The following is a 17533-nucleotide window of genomic DNA, read 5'->3' on the forward strand; positions in this document are numbered from 1 at the left end:
TAGGGGTCCAGTTGCAGCTACAGCTGAGACTTATGCCATAGCTTGCAGCAACACCAGATTCTAAACCCACTAAGCAAGGCCAGGGATTGAACCCACATCCTCACAGAGACTATGTTGGGTTTTTAACCCGCTGAGCCACAATGGGAATATCCCCTATTAGCTATGTTGACTGGATCTGTTTCTGACTATGATCTCACTGCAGAGGCAAGCATACTTGTCCTGGGTACTGAGATCTGCAGAACTAGATCCTTTACTGTCTGTGTCTATTTCCCTTATCAAACCCTGTAACTCTGCCTGTATATCACCAAGCATTTTATAGCCCTAGTCTTGGGGCTGAACACAGTGCTGTGTAATAGCTGTTCAGTAAATGGTTTTTGAATGAATATCTGCTTATTCTTAATTCCATTCTCTAATCAATATTTGCAAAAAAATGTTTTGGGTTTTCTTAGCTTCTAGCTTATTTTTTTAGAGAACCGTTGGGTGTTTTATTCTCAGACATAATGGCTAGACTAACAAAAAAAGGTCTTTGAAAGTAAGCCTTTTATGGTTATACGTGGAAAAAATCATCCATTTATTCCCAAGTAAGCTTCTGTAGTTTGGGGGGGAAATGGCATTCATTTTCTGTGGAATAAAAATAATCTATAAAATGTTCTTTTTATTTAGATCTGTGTGCAGAATTTGGCTTGTTTTCAAACGGGGAAGAGAAAATCTGATGCATCGCTTTGAAAAGCATTTACTACGTTTAAAAAGTGGTTTCAAATATTAATGATGTTATTTTTAAAATTACAGTTTCAAAGTACAGAATAAAGCAATAAAATACATTTGGAAATGTAATCCAATTAAAAAATCACTTTAAACTTGAGGCCTCCTTTCCTTGAGGATGCTTGTCTGCTATTGGGAAGGACTCTCTTACTTCATACTGTAGGGCTAGTTTTTCTTCAATGTGGGCAACCTTGGGCTATGTGAATCTTGAAGGAATTTATAAATATCTATGCATATATATGTGGATAGTTTTCAGTTTATCAGATGCAGCCCATATAACGGACTTGTGGTTGCCAAGAGGGAGGGGGAGGGCATGGGAGGGACTGGGAATTTGGGGTTAATAGATGCAAACTGTTGCCTTTGGAATGGTTGAGCAATGAGATCCTGCTGTGTAGCACAGGGAACTATGTCTGGTCACTTGCGATGGAGCATGGTAATGTGAGAAAAAAGAATGTACACATGTATGTGTCACTGGGTCACCTCTCTGTGCAGTAGAAAATTAACAGAGCACTGTGAATTAGCTATAATGGGAAAAAATAAAAATCATTATAAAAAATAAAAAAATTGTCAGAGAAGCAGAAAAAAAATAAAAATAAAACCTCCTTACATTTTGTAAATTACATTATGTGCAAATTCCTTTCCATAAAAAGATAACTCTAGCAAGTTCTTTGTGGTGCTTTTCAAACTCTGATACTCTTACCCTAGAGATATAAGGTAACATGCCCTGGGCTATTATGAAGCCCTAGGGTAAATTTGACACTTGGCATATCTACCTGAGGTGTCGACTTTATTAGAATTTTTTTTTTTTTGAGAGATAAGGGAGCTCAGAAATGGAAGTTGAAGGGCCATATTAAGTATTTCTTACATTGTAAGTAATTAAAATCTTTTCATAATAAAAAAGCAGATACACTGTAGAACTGGATAAAAAGGCTGTGGACTTTTAAGATTAAATATGGAGACTTAGTTTTAGTTTAAAACTAAAAATGTCTTGCTTGCTAAGAGTAGACCTTCCAAACTCTATGAGAGGCATTTCATTCTCCTCCACCATTACTGTAAAAATTATAATCAACTTTACTAAAAGTATTTAATATGTCTATTTTAATTGCCATATGTAGAAGTAATTGGTAGGCTAGCAGATATTTGGTCCTTTCCAAAATGTCCATAAGACATGTGGTCTGTGCCAGAAGGCCATTGAAATTTGATCCCATCCAAAACATCTATGAGCGTATTTGGTCCATGCCAAATAGCTTTGGACAGGACCAAATATCAAAGACCTTTTGGTGTGGACCAAATGTTTCTGTGGACGTTTTGGACAGGACCAAATATGACCAAATATCAAGGACATTTTGCAGTGGACCAAATGTTTTATGAATGTTTTGGACAGGTCCAAATGGTCCTGCAAATATCAAGGACCTTTTAGTGTGGACCAAATGTCTTATGGACATTTTGGACAGGATCAAATGTCCTACATGGGATTTATAATTTATATATCTTGGTTGATACAGGCTGCTCTAAATCAGGAGTTCAGATGAACATCCTGAAATTGAACACATCCATGGTGAATACATTTGTATTTGTTACCCTCTGTCTACACCGAACATTCCTTTTATCCAAAGGGAATTATGTACTGATAGAGTCTCTTACTCTTCAGCATCAATGCCAGCCAGACTTATTAATCTTCCACCCCAAAAAGGGCCCTGATTTTTGTCATATTTATGAAGGGATCAATGGTGAAAATAATATTAAGAACTTATGAATTAAAGTTTTTTTTAATTTTGTCATTCAGAGAACAAGACCTTTATAAGCAAATGGTTAGTTTTCCTTTTTTGACTCATTGAGATCCAGTGGAAGTTTATATTTTGCTCATATTATTGTATTTTAGTTACTTGTTTCCCACACACATATCCTTCCTCTAGACTATGAATTACATGAAAAGTAAGGACTGTTTCTTATTAGCTTTAAAGCCTAAGTATCTAATATGCTTGGTTCAACAGTAGGTGTTGAGTTGAACTGAATAACGAACCACTTATATAGTTCCCCTGAAGTACTGCCCTTGTCACCAGTACAACCTTCTCTCACACATTAGTTTGAACTTAAATGATTCACTTATTATATTGATGTTAATGCCATCCTATCAGTTGTCTTTTAGACTTGGATGTTTTGAAGAATAGCTTCTCCTTAACAAGACAGAATCCAGACAAAGCAATAATCTGTCTTTACTCAGCCCGGACCTAATATGTTAATTCTGATTTAATTTAATTTTCTTCTGCTCATGGTACAGAAATTTTCAAATGGTTCATTTGGTGCTTAATTATCAGCTACATTTTTTACCCTATCTAGAGAGAAGCCATGCTGTGTCAAGTGCAGATCATTTATCTAAGCACGTTTCTGTTCTTCTCACTATTGTTAGGCTCTGTGTTATTCAAGAAGAAATGCTTCCATCTATGACTCTAATTTAGAGATAACTGATATACTGCAGAAAGGGTTTCTAAGTATTTCAGGGCTAAATGCCATGACTTCTAACCCTATCTGTATTCTGTGCTCAATATTGTACTGTTTCTCTCTCCTCTTAAAGGGACTTGTCATAACAGCCAAACCAGCTGAAGAGTCATGGAAACTTTCCTTTCATCTGAAAGAAATTATGTCCTCATAAAAGAAGCTTCTTACTCTTTAGCATCAATGACAACCAGACTCATTAGTCTGTTCCTTTTCTATCTGAGAGATATGCTCTCTGGCTATTCCTCACCCTTCCCTGTGTTAGTGTCCTATGGCTGTTGTACAAAATTACTACAGACTTAATGGCTTAAAACCAAACAGTTGTATTATTTATAGGTCAAAATCCAACACTTGTCTCACTGGACTAAAATCAGGGTATCACTGAAGTGATGTTCTTTCCTTGGGGTTCAAAGAGGGAATCCATGTTTTTGTCTTTTCTAGCTTCTAGAAAGTTCTGGATTCCTTGGTTTGTGACTCCCTTCCATCTTCAGAACCAGCAATGGACAGTCCAGTCCTTCTCTGCATGACTCTGACCTCCTCTAAGACCTCTTTCTTCCAGTTTAAGGACCCTTGTGATTACATTGGACCCACCCGGATAATCTAGGATAATCTCTGTTTTAAGGTCAGCTGATTAGCAACCTTAATTCTCTTTTACCATCACATAGCATATTTATAGGTTCTGGACATAAGACATTGACCCCTTTGCTGGGGAGAGGGGCAAGGTCATTATCCTCATGACCACACCTCCCATTCTCTTTTCCTTCTTCATAAGGGCTCTGCAAAGTTGTCATAAGACAGGCCTGTTTTTCACCCTCATGTTACAGATGAGGAAATTGGGGCTTAAAGAAAATATCAATTAGTCTAACTCATCAATAAATCAGTATCATCCTTTCTTATTCAGATGTTTTACTTATGTTGAAAAGAAACCAAAAAAAAAAAACCCAACAATAATCAGGAAGAAAAGGGTGTTTATTTAAGCATCTTCTGAGACATAAATATATTTCCCAGAATGAGTCTCAAAATTAAGAAGACTTGTCCAAGGTCAGACAGTTGGTAGTGGATAGAAACCTGGGATAACAGAGCTTATGGTTTTTGTATCATATGTCACGATCCTGCGTGATGAATATGTATAGGTTTGGTCATGCGTTGCTATTGCTCATTCCCTTTGTTATTGATTGGCTACTTTTAAAACATGGCTAGTAGACAGATTACATTTTAGTATTTTTATCAAATTTGTACTCTCTCCTGGGGTGGGTAGTGACATACACTGACCTTGCCCTATCCTCTATTACGAAGAAGTGTTTGGATTGTATTTCACGTCCTCCTTTTGCTGTTACTTTCACACTGGATGTTTCTGTCTAGTGAAGGTCATTGCTTGTGAACAGTGTCGTCGGTTTTCTAGAACACCCCCTTAACAATCAGTGGGATAAGCCTGCTGATTGAGGTCTTATACATATGCCTCAAACGTGCCCTTAGATAGATGAGGAATCTTATGCCATGATCTTTTGGCTTTTCTCTTATTATTTGTGTATCCACATGTAAATAATGACAGACCAGGAAATTCTTTTTCAATTGTGTGAGGATCAGATTGGGGCAAAAGTAATAGAACACAGTCACATTTTCTAATAAAATTATCTTTATATCATATGTTGAAAAAAATTGGGGTAATAATCTCGCTCATACGGATTAAGGCAGAATTTGAGAAACACACTAGAATAAGGGGTGCTGAGAAGCATCTTGCTGTTTGTTTTGTTTTAGAGATACATTTGCATTGAATTAGGCTGCCTTCGAGAGAAATCTTCCTTAAAGTGAGCTCACAGTGCCTTGTTTTTCATAAGGCTATCATCAATCCTTGAGAAATGCAATTACTTAGAAAACAAAATATAGCCTCTAGCAATTTACCTGAAATATTCCTGTTCATACTGTTGATTCAGAGCATTGTTGTTATCAGGCCAGACAGCTTTTTTCTAAAGAATATTTGTCTTAGTGACTAGATTAATTTTAAGTGTGTGTGCATATATCTAGTGCCCAGTATTATTTATTGGTACAGTTTGAGGATGTTATGCTGCCCATGGGTTTCAAACCCCCCCTAGGTGTGCGAGAATTTTATTTGGCTGGTGTAGTCCATTTTGGCCACACCCATATTTACCATTTGCATTTCCTACTGTTTCCTTCATGTCTACTAGGGGACAGTGTTTACCATGTCATTCATTTGTATTGCATGTGGACAGGGTAAAGTATTTTTGATTCCTTATCTATAATTAAATTTTCTGTTGGAACCAGTTATGCTTGTGACCATACTAGATATTACTTAAAAAAAATAAAGCCAAGGAAAACAGATACTTGTTTGTATATTATTGCTAGGAAATTGGAAATGTACTAAAACTTGAGCCTCCTTTACACTGACTAGAGACACACTGAGAATGGGCCATCCATCAGCCTGGAAAGCAGACAGCCTTTGAGATGGCCCCCAGTGATTCCAGCCTCCTGGTATTAGTGTCTTTGTATCATTCCTCCCTTTGAGTAACTTTCTTCTAACATATAGAATATGGTAACACTGGAGTTTCCAGGTGGCTCAGTGGGTTAAGGATCCAGCGTTGTCACTATAGTTGGTTGGTGCGTGGGTTCAATCCCTGTCCCAAGAACTGCATGCCAAGGTTATCACCAAAAAAATGAGAGAGAGAGAGAGAATATAGTAACATTGAAGGAATGTACCTTTCCAGATTTTTTTTTTTTTTTTTTTGTCTTTTTGCCATTTTCTTGGGCCGTTCCCGCAGCATATGGAGGTTCCCAGGCTAGGGGTCTAATCGGAGCTATAGCTGCTAGGCCTACACCAGAGCCACAGCAACTCGGGATCCAAGCCGAGTCTGAGACGTACACCACAGCTCACAGCCACACCAGATCCTTAACCTACTGAGTGAGGCCAGGGATCGAACCCGAAACCTCACGGTTCCTAATCGGATTCGTTAACCACTGAGCCACGATGGGAACTCCGGAATGTACCTTTCCAAAGGTCATGACTTCTATCTTGGCTGTCATAGTGGAGGGGTCCCCATGGTAAGGAAATGAGAGAGGCCTCCAGTCAACAACCAGCAAAGAACTGTCTTGAAAACAACTATGTAGGTTTGAAATGCGTTCTTCTTAAGTCAAGGCTGTAGATGACACCCAACTTTGATGCTTTCATCTCAGTCTATGAGTGAGCTTGAAGCCTAGGACCCATGTAAACTCTGCCTAGACACCGGATCCACAGAAGCTATGAGATAGTAAGCGTGCATTGCTTTAAGCTGCTAGGTTTTGTGATAATTTTTTGTGCGAAAATAGATAACTGATATAGCTTGCTTCCCTGGATTTATCTGTGCACGCTTCCATTCTGTCATGAAACATATGATAGCATTGCCAACTCAAGCATGTGTTGAAACATACATGCCAACCACATTCATGCCTCATTACATTCTTTTGCTCTCTTTTCCACCCAAGACTCAAGCTTGAGTAAATTTGTTTTATCAGTCATTGTTCAGGAAATTGAGTTTCATAAGTGAAACCAGTAGCCAGATCAAAGTATCCCTGTTTACACATTCTAACTTAGCAATTTGGGGGACTTTAAGAATTTTGTACTGCAGGATTGTCTAATATTTGGAATCTATAATAAATTTCTTCCTTCTGACTAGACCACAGTTAACATTAATAGAAATTAACAATACAATCAGAACAGATGCTGGGGCTTATATCATATTTAGAGGATCTGAGGAATGTGCCTCAAGGTACTAAGGCCAAAAAATACCACATTATTTTTGGCCTTAGATTTCAGAGGAACAGAACATATTATACATGTTTAATATATTAAGAAAACATATTTTCTTAATAAGAAAAATTCCACTCCTATCCTCTCCTGGTGCCCTCACCCCCGCCTTATTTTTGCCTTTTTGAAAAAGGGCTGTACCCACAGCATACGGAGGTTCTCAGGCTAGGAGTGGAATCTGAGCTACAGCTGCCTGCCTACATCACAGCCACAGCCACCCAGGATCCAAGCTGCATCCAGAACCTACACCCAGCTCATGGCAACACTGGATCCTGAACCTACTGACTGAGGCCAGGGATTGAACCCACATCCTCATGAATACTAGTTGGGTTTGTTTCCGCTGAGCCCCGATGGGAACTCCTGCTTCCTTTTGCTAGTTCTTTTTTCCCAGTCATCTTTCAGCTCAGTTCTCAATTAAAGAGCACTCTTTCCAGATACTTTCTTTTATTTATTTATTTATTATTATTATTATTTTTTATTTTCCCACTGTACAGCAAGGGGATCAAGTTATCCTTACATGTATACATTACAATTACATTTTCCCCCCACCCTTTGTTCTGTTGCAACATGAGTATCTAGACAAAGTTCTCAATGCTACTCAGCAGGATCTCCTTGTAAATCTATCCTAAATTGTGTCTGACAAGCCCAAGCTCCCGATCCCTCCCACTCCCTCCCCCTCCCATCAGGCAGCCACAAGTCTTTTCTCCAAGTCCAGATACTTTCTATGGCTCCCTTCTTCACTTCTTCTTCATGACTAGGCTGGGTGCCCCTACTATGTGCTATTCTAGAGTGATTATACTGAAGAGCCATTGTTTAATTATTGGTATCTCCCAATAGGCTTTAGGCCCTTTAAGGAAAGGCAAGGAGCATACCTCTCTTAACCATTCTGTATCTCCAGCACAAGGCATACTTTCTGCTGTTAAGTAAGCACTCAGTAAGTAGTCATTCAAGAGATAAACTTAAATATCTGCATTTTTCAATCAGATATTTAATCAGATATTCAATCAGATCACATTCAATCAGAGAATGTGAAAAATGTGGGTGTTTGCCCCAGAAAATCCTCAGATCATGGGGAACCACTAACACTTGCTTTTCTGTGATACTACAGCAACACTCTACTGGAAAATTTGAAGGTGTTGGATGTAGATTCTGCAAAGAGAAAGCCATCTAGGGAGGCGTGATGTTTGAAATCCATTGGAGTCAGATTGAGGACCTATTATTGTAGTTCCAATTACTTAGCATCAGGAGCTGGTGGCTATTCACATAACACTGAAAACCCTAGCTTATACCATATTTAGAGGACCTGAGGAATGTGCCTCAAGGTACTTCAGCTTTTGAAGCAGTACTAGTTAATTACTAACCATGTAAGATGAAACATTAACTCTGATTGTGAAGTAGTTGGCAAATATGGCTTCCATAGCATTTTTTCCTAAAGAACTAATTGTCAAGGTTACCGAAACCAACATGTGTACTTGTGGATTCGATGATCAATGGCTAAATGCTGTGTTGCGAAAGGCTTTCTCACAGGGGGAGTTAAGCCTGTCTTCACAAGGACTGCAGGAATCTGTCATGACACCCAGAGAGCCAGCATCCAGGGCAGTTAGAATAGACCCACTTCAGAAAGGTCTTAACTGTTTCCCAAGGTGCTCTTCAGAGGTGTGGACACTTACAGGGACAGCCAACCTCGATGTCTAGATCTCTTTTGGCCACACATGCTCTTGAAGATTGGAGTTTCTGCTCAGAGAGGAAAAAAAGGGAAGAAAAAAGCCTGATAGCTGATCAAAAGTGACTCTGGCAGTTGGTTTTAACTGATGATGTTACAGATAAAAGTCCGAGATGTTTTGAATACAGGCGACCAACAGGGAGAGAGATTCAACAAATTTAGGGTTTATAAAATTACAATGTCATGACAATTTATATCCTGCAACAGTCTGCCCTTGACTGATTACCAATACCCTGAGTGTTATGTTCACTGCAAATAGAAATTGGTAAACTTAAATGAAAGATTTGATTTCATGTCCAGTCCAGTGTTTGATTTTAATTTTCTTTTGAATTTGCAATTATCTGAAGTATTAGTACAATATTCACTTGGTTTTTGTTATTGATAGGCATTGGTCTGCTAAGTTAAAAAGGTAAAATAATCTGTCCTCAGGTTTTAACTTTTAGCCTTTGTCTATATTGGAAATAGATAAGTCAAGAGTCAGGTGTGTTTGTGTCTTCTTTATTAGGTTTTTAAGGAAGTTATTGTGGTGGTGTTTTGTTTGTTTTCAAATTTTATTTTTCTTTATTTCTCTCCCTTTCCAAACAACTCTCACTAAAGGTGCTGTATGACATTTTCAGAAATTTAAATGGAATGTCACACCTCCTGAAACAGGAAATATCTAAGGGTATTATATATTAACCCCATGAAGATTGAGATTCACTCCACTTCTGAGAGTTTGTTCATGGTGTAGCTTAGTGCAAGTTATAGCTTGCCAGTCATCTTTCTTTAAAGCAAGCTCAGTTTTCAAATATGTGTTGTTGGACTTTATTGCAAGGTGAGACAAACATTTAAACCACCTTGTTTGTTTAAGTTCAGCAGAAGTAAAAGAGAGAGGGAAAATTTTACAAAGTAAACATGGTTAAATTTTTAATGCCAAGACCTTGATCAGCAAAGACTAAGGAGAATCTATTAAATGAAAATCAAATAGTGTGGCTGGTGTAAATGTTGACTGGAGTTGTGATAGGGAGTACAGAAAGTCAACAAGGTATTTATTTCAAGGGAAATCATATAACGCCAGTTCAGATGGTACAGAGAGTAAAGAGGAGACTCTGTTTCCTTAGTTGTTGACTAAGGTGCTGCAACAAATCTGACACTGTGTTCGTGAAAGGAGTATTTGAAAAGATGCTGTTCCATGGCATCCTAAGTGTGGACTCCAAATCTGCAGAGTCCAAACAATCCCAACTTTCCTTGTTTGGATTAAATAGTCTTTCTTTAACTTGCCCTTATTCATGTCAGTCCTGTAGCTACATTGAGTCAGGCCACTGAAATTAGTATTGAAATAAATCCAATTTCCCAAGTCTATTGTTTTTCATCATGTTCACAACAGATGTTAAGACCTGAAAAGGTTTGAGCTGAACACGTCCACCGTTCCAAGTTAAGCACAGAAAAAGCCAGCTTACATGTTACCGTCACGGTCTGTACTCTTGTAAATCCTGTAATGTTTGGTGTGAGATGATTCTGCTAGTATTGATCAAACCTGCTTATCAATCTGGCATTGCGATAAGTCACTTTGGAAGGTCTTGGCATAACATACATCTGAAAAAGCACAGAAAAGGGTCTTTTGGAGCAGAAGAATTGTTGATAGCCAAGATGTTTCTAGAATTAGAACCTGTAAAATACAGGCTCTCCAACTCTAACTTATGTGTTCATTTCGCTTTCTGAATAAAAGCTCGATGTTCTTCTGCTAGACATAGATAAGGAAAAAAATGGCACTAAACAGCTATAGATAATAATGAACTTTTACTTACCTAGGTGTTTTTCTGGCGTTCCTTTCCTTCACGTAGTTATAATAATGAAATTGAAAATTATTGGAGGGTGTTTTAACACCTGCTAGTGTATTCTCTTAGGGCAGCATCATGAAGAAGGGGGTCTACAAGCTTCTGACATGATTAATAATCAATTTGTCAATTACCTTGTAGTGGTCTCATTTTCCTGGGTCTCAAAAATGCTTCCCACTGCTTCCTCCCTACCTGTTTCATCTTAAAATTGTTTTTTAAAAAAACTTAAGTATTTCAAAAATTACTTTTTGAAAGTTATTAAAAGAAAATGTCTTGGGGAAGGTTTCATTCATTTTCCTAAGCAGTATCAAGATGTCATTCCTTCTCAATTTTAATCTTTCTGATTTAGAAGCATGCTTATTTATTTATTTATATGGTTCTGATTTCTACTTTCCTTGGGTTAGGAGGATAATTAAGTCCTTTAGTTAAAGGTCAAGTAGGATTACGGCTTGTAAATGAAAGAGAGTGAACCATGACAACAGTGACTGTCAGCCTTCAGTCATCTCTTCATGTTTTTTTGGTCATATTACTAAAACTTGAAAACAAGGTTTGATTTGGTATAATTTTTAAAATTAACTATTACTATTTCTATTAAAATGAAATGTTATAGATAAAAATGTTAACCATTTCAGCCAAATCGAGGAAGCTGGCAGTCTGTAACCCTAGAGAATATTCAGATTGGTGGAAGAAATCAAACTGATAAATACTGCTGGTTTATCATGTATTCGGCCATCATATGTTTTTAGAGCTAATACTACAAATGTAATACAAATAATACAATTATAAAATAATAGCTATGGAGAAATAATAGCTCTAAAAAGGAAAATATGTGGCAAAATTATTATTTGTAGATAATATGATTACACACTTGAAAAATCCAAAACAGTCAGCTGTCAAGATACTAGAAAAATTGCAAAATTCATCATGTTGTCTGGTAAACAAAATTAATAGAAGAGCAACAGCATTAAAGTTGATAGTATCAATGCAATTTAGAGAATAAAATAGGATCACAAAAATAAAAGAAAAATGTGCCAGACATGATGATCAAGACTTACAATATCCATAGGAAGCATTCAGAACACTGTGGCATATAGAATTTACGACAAAGATAAAACGGAAGCAATTTCATTGTGTTTCTTGGCCAAATGAGGGCATCGGATGAGATGACCTCCAAGGGCTCCTCCAGCCTTGTGAGTTTATGATTTCTGGGCAGACGAGATCCACAGTGTAGGTTTTGGGTGAATGGTGTGAGAAATAAATTGTTCTTTGCACAAATGAATAGAGAAACAAAAAAGACTTACAATATCTGCTTTTTAAACAAATTCTTGACTCAATGGAAAGAAAGAAGTTCTACTTGTATAGAAATGTTCAATATTATGTAGAGGTCAGTTCTTTATAAATGAGGCTATAAATTCACCACCTTCCTAACAAAATAGCCAGTTGGAAGATGCCTCAGTTATAATTGCTATATAACCAGATAACCCAAACTTGGTGTCTTAAAACAACAATAAATATTTTTTTAAACTCAATGAATTTTATTACATTTATAACTGTATAGTGATCATCACAACCCAATTTTCTAACATTTCCATCCCAAACCCCATGAATGTTTAACTCACACATTTTCTGTGATTCAGGAATTTGGGAGCAACATAGTTGGATAGTTCTGGTTTGGAGTCTCTCATGAGGTTACAGTCAAGGCTACAGTCACTTGGAGGCTTATATTGTGCTGGAAGATTTACTTCTAAGATAGTTCACTCTCATGGCCATGGTTGTTGGCAGGAAGCCTCAGTTCCTCCCATGCGAGTCTCTCCAAAGTCTCCTTAAATATCTTCACAGCATGGTAGCTGACTTCTTCCAGAGGAGAGGATCCAAGAGAGAGGATGGGTGAAAGCATCAGTGTCTTTTGTGACCTAGTTTCGAATGTCACACAGTATCCTTTCTGCAATCTCCTATTGGGTACACAGATCCGTCCTATTTAATATGAGAAGACACTACCTAGGGGCATGAAATTCTAGGAGCCTGGGGTCATTGGAGACCATGTTGGAGACTGGCTATCACAGAAGGTTTCAAAATTGGCAAAGCAATCATGATGGTCATATAAAGAAATTGAAATTTGAGAATATCCGGAAAAATTTTCTGCAAGAAAAAAGTTAATCATTATTTTAAAATTACTCTTTACCAGGCACAATTATAAGTGTTCTGTGTAGATTATATAATTATGCCTCCTAACATTCCTATCAGATAATTTTTAATCATTATCCTTATTACAGATTAGGAAATGGAAGCACAGAGAGATTTAAATAACTTGTTCAAGTTCTCACAGTAAGTGGCAGAAGCAGAATTTCAACTGAAGCAAGGGTGACTCTAGAGCCCAACTCTGAGTGGAAAGGGTGGGAGTGCCTCCCAGACTCAATACAGATTTAAGGAGTTCCCGTCATGGCGCAGTGGTTAACGAATCCGACTAGGAAACATGAGGTTGCGGGTTCGGTCCCTGCCCTTGCTCAGTGGGTTAATGATCCCGCGTTGCTGTGGCTCTGGTGTAGGCCGGTGGCTACAGCTCCGATTCAACCCCTAGCCTGGGAACCTCCATATGCCGCGGGAGCGGCCCAAGAAATAGCAACAACAACAAAAAAAGACAAAAAGACAAAAAAAAAAATACAGATTTAAATCTACTGTTATGAAATAGTTCTGGTATAGCAACAGAAGAAGAAATTGATGGAACTGTATAGAGTCCAGACATAGGTTCAAATATATGTGAGGATTCAGTGTGGAATGTGGGTGACATTTCAGATTTAGGTACAATTCAATAAATGATATTGTGATAGACTGTCTAGCCATTTGGGAAAAAAAATAGGTACCTTTAATCATTCTTTATAGCAAATTTCCATGGACAAAATACTATAATAGAAAAATATGAAAACATAGAAGTGCTAGAAGAAAATACTTTCAAACTTTTTAAATAAGAATTAGGGAAAGCTTTCCTAACCAAAATAATCATACAATAAGATAGTGATCAATTTGACTACATATTCTAAATTCACCATAAGCAATCAAAAGATAAGTAACAAAATAAAGACATATACTTCCATTTATGCAATTGCCAAAGCTCTAATTTCCTCATTTATAAACAGTTTTTACAAAATAAAAAGGGAAAGACATAATTCAATGAAAAATCAGAGATGATAGGCAAAAAAATATTGAGTGTTTATAAACAAGAAAAATTCTCATTCTTTTACTTAAATAAATCAAACAATTTTAATTATCACATTGGCCTACGGCAGAGGTTAAAATTTTACTACTTAACATTATTACTAGGGGTGTAGAGGTAGAGGTAACTCTTATATGTTAAGCTCTGTGTTGTTCAAGGCTCAACTGCATACTCTGATCTTTTGACCTGGTAATTTTACTATTAGCACTTACTCTAAATGCATATGCTCACATCTGCCCAAAGATACACACACAGTTATGTCTGTGCTTGAAACAATTAAAAAAACATGCAAGTAAATGAAAACCATCAGCAAATATGGAACTGGTTAAGAATAAATTATGATAATACATGGTGAAAAACTAGGTACATATTCATTAAAGAGAGTTAGCTGATGGGGTGTGCTGATACGAAAAGTTTCTCAAATTCAGGTTTTTTTTTCCTTTTTTCTTTTTAGGGCTGCATCTGCAGCATATGGAGGTTCCCAGGCTACGGGTTGAATTGGAACTGCCACTGCCAGCCTACAGCACAGCCGCAGCAATGCCAAATCTGAACCACATCTGCACCCTACACTGAGTTTGTGGTAACACTGGATCCTTAACCTACTGAGTGAGGCCAGGGATCAAACCTGTATCCTCATAGACACCGTGTTGAGTTCTTAACTTGCTGAGACACAATGGGAACTCCTCAAACTCATTTTGGAGGATGAGTCAAATGCAGAATGCCGATTGTTTTAAATTCTGATTTGTTCAACAACACCAGCCACAAAATAGTCACCTACATTTCTTTTTATGAATTTGAAATTTCTAGAATCCCTTTCTCAAGAAGTTATGGAAAGTGGATGATTTGGAAGAGGGAGAGACAGGGTTTTGAGTAAAAGGAGAACATAATTTTATCATGTTCTATCTTGTACTTTTTGACTTTCCTTCTTTGTCATGTCCATATTATTTTTATAATAAAATTAATTAATAATTAAAACATTTGGTCTGTAATAGGGTTTGGTTGCCTGATATATGATGTGAAATGTCATATATCTTCAAGTTTATGTCTGGGTCTTCTGAAAAATTAATGTTACATCTATTATTATTACAACAATGTAAAATGTGTAGCGATGACTTCAAATGGAAAAGAAAAGGTACTGTAATGATTCCGAGGTTTTGGTTAAATTTTAATTTCTAATACTAATTTACTGTTAGCATTAGTAGTTTAATTTAAATAAAGTACTCGGAAATAAACCCCACTGAAATGGAATTAAAGAACTACTTGCTATCAAATATACCACCATAGTATATGTCCGTATTTCCAAGTGTACTAACCCAGACTACAGGAAGTCCTCTGTGTCTGAGGGTTCCACATCTGCATATTCAACCAACTGAAGATTGGAACTATTTGGAGAAAAAAATATCCAGAAATCTCCCCAAATCAAAACTTGAATTTTGCATGCACTGGCAACTATTTCCATAGTATTTACATTGTATTAGGTGTCATAAGTGATCTGGAGATGATTTAAAGTATAAGGGAGGTTGTGTGTAGGTTATAAGCAAATACTACAGCATTTTACATAAGGGACTGGAGCATCCTTGGATTTTGGTATCTGTGAGGTGTTCTGGTACCAGTACCACTTGGTTCCTGAGGGATGAGTGTGTTCAGATTCAAGCTACCTTCAGATGATCAATAATTTATGCAGCCACCTAAACTATATAAATATTTTCTCAGAGAAAATATCAAAATCGATTTAAAATGAGCGTCACTGAAAAATGAGAAAGTGTCAACTTCTAGGAATTGGCATAAAGTAGTAAAACTGGCCAAATTTGTACAATTTGAATATCAAAAAGGAATAATTATATTAACGAATTATAACGCATTAAATAAGAAGTAAAAGCATAGGTCCATATATATGTATATATGTGTCTATATGTATGTATTCACATATGTACTGTATAAAGAGTGGATCCACACAGTTCAAACGTGTCCATTTTTACAGAAGAATGCTAATAAGTACAGAAGAAAAGGTAGAATAAGAAAATCCATGTGACGACACTTAATTTAATAATTGATCAGGTGAGGATCATCCATGGATGCTAAACCTTTTGGGAAAATGTGGTTGAGAACAGAATATTCACCTGGTCTCATTAGAGTCTTCTCACAGATTTTTTATCTCTTACAAAGTGAAAAATGTACCTGAAGTGGAAGTCACCTTGTCCCGTGATCAAACTTAGCATCTCAGGTAGTAGAAGAATCTTATGTTACACGTTTCCTGATTCGATGTACTATCACCTAGGTAATATTCAAGCCAGATATGTTGAACTGAATCTAATCATGAAAAAAATTTGATAAATCCAGAAAGTGGAACATGTTGCAGACAGCTAGCCTGGATTCTATAAAAAATTAACATTATGAAATACACACAAAAAAGGAAGGGATATTTAAATTAAAAAGATTGAGAGAGACCTAACAACCACATGCAAAGCATGAAATTTGGATGCTAGATTAAAAATAAAAAGAAGAAAAAACTACTACAAAAAAACATTTTGGGGCTTTGAGAGCAACTGGAACAATTTGAATTTAGGCTATATAGTGGATCATACATTGAATTAATATTAGTTTTCTTAGGCATAATAATGGTTTGTAGTTACTCAGTAAAATTCTTTTAGTCTTAGAAGTTGCATTAGGAAGGGAAAATATACATTTGACCCCTGAATAATGCAACAATTAATTTGTTTGCAGTTGGCTCTCTGTATCTTCCATTTCCTCATCATCAGTGGATTCAACCAACCACAGACCATGTAGTACTATATTTATTATTGAAAAACATCTGCACATAAGTGGATCCACACAGTTCAAACTTGAATTTTCCAAGGGTCAACTGTGTGTGTGTACAGAAAACAATTGTGGCAAAAGAATAACTGATGAATCTAGGGGATGTGTACACTGGTGTTTAATATCCTCTAGGTTTGAAATTTGGCAAAATGAAAGGAAATTATTAAGTGTGGATTAATGGATTGCCCTCTTTCATATGGATGCGTTAGTAGGTCCTTGAAGCTGACTTCATCGTTGTCTTCTGGGTGAAATACAGTGTTTGGGGAGGGTGCTTGGGAAAGACTTAACTAGGCCAGGTGAATGCGACTCTTCCTTTCGCTAGAAACAAATTATGCTTGTTAATGTGAATGAATGTACTTCTGTGGCAGCTTTACCTGGGGTCACCTTTTCCCTCCTAAAACTGCCTGTACATTTGATGGGTTATCTGCACTCCATGATTGACTGGCAGGCAGTATTGACTAGCTTATCGTAAACACACTTGCTTCAAACATTTTGGATTGGATTTCTGTGTATGAATGTGGAAGACTATTTAGTTATGTGGGCAAATTAATCAGTACACTTGTAGAAAACCTTGCTTCCTCATTTAAGTGTTTCTCTTCACTCTTAACCGGTTCTAAAAATGTGGTTCTCAGACCAGCAGCTTCAGTATTACCTAGGAAACTTGTTAGAAATGCAAATGAGTCAGAAGTTGGGAGAAAGGTCCTGCAGTCTGGCTTTACAAACCCTCATTGGATGAAACTGACAAGTTCTCTCAACGGCGTACAGGTGGTGACGAATGGCCACCAGTGGTCCTGCTGCTGTAGAGAGGGAAGGAGGACTTCACATAGGTTGGTATGAACATGCCGAAAGCACTGAAAAATTCTGGGAGATTTGACCTAATGAGATAGAGCAACAGAAAGTGGATGAAA

General features: G+C 37.0%; 1 protein-coding gene across 5 annotated transcripts in view; it reads left to right on the forward strand.

The window, feature by feature from the left end:
- The window catches only part of HS6ST3 (heparan sulfate 6-O-sulfotransferase 3), a 682494-nt gene that overhangs the window by 229497 nt on the left and 435464 nt on the right, over positions 1-17533 (forward strand). The window lies entirely within an intron of this gene.

The sequence above is a fragment of the Sus scrofa genome, chromosome 11, assembly GCF_054392235.1.
Source record: "Sus scrofa isolate SSC_HxYL_T2T_F1_AM1 chromosome 11, Sscrofa_HxYL_maternal_Yorkshire_Landrace_v2.0, whole genome shotgun sequence".
NCBI lineage: Eukaryota > Metazoa > Chordata > Mammalia > Artiodactyla > Suidae > Sus > Sus scrofa.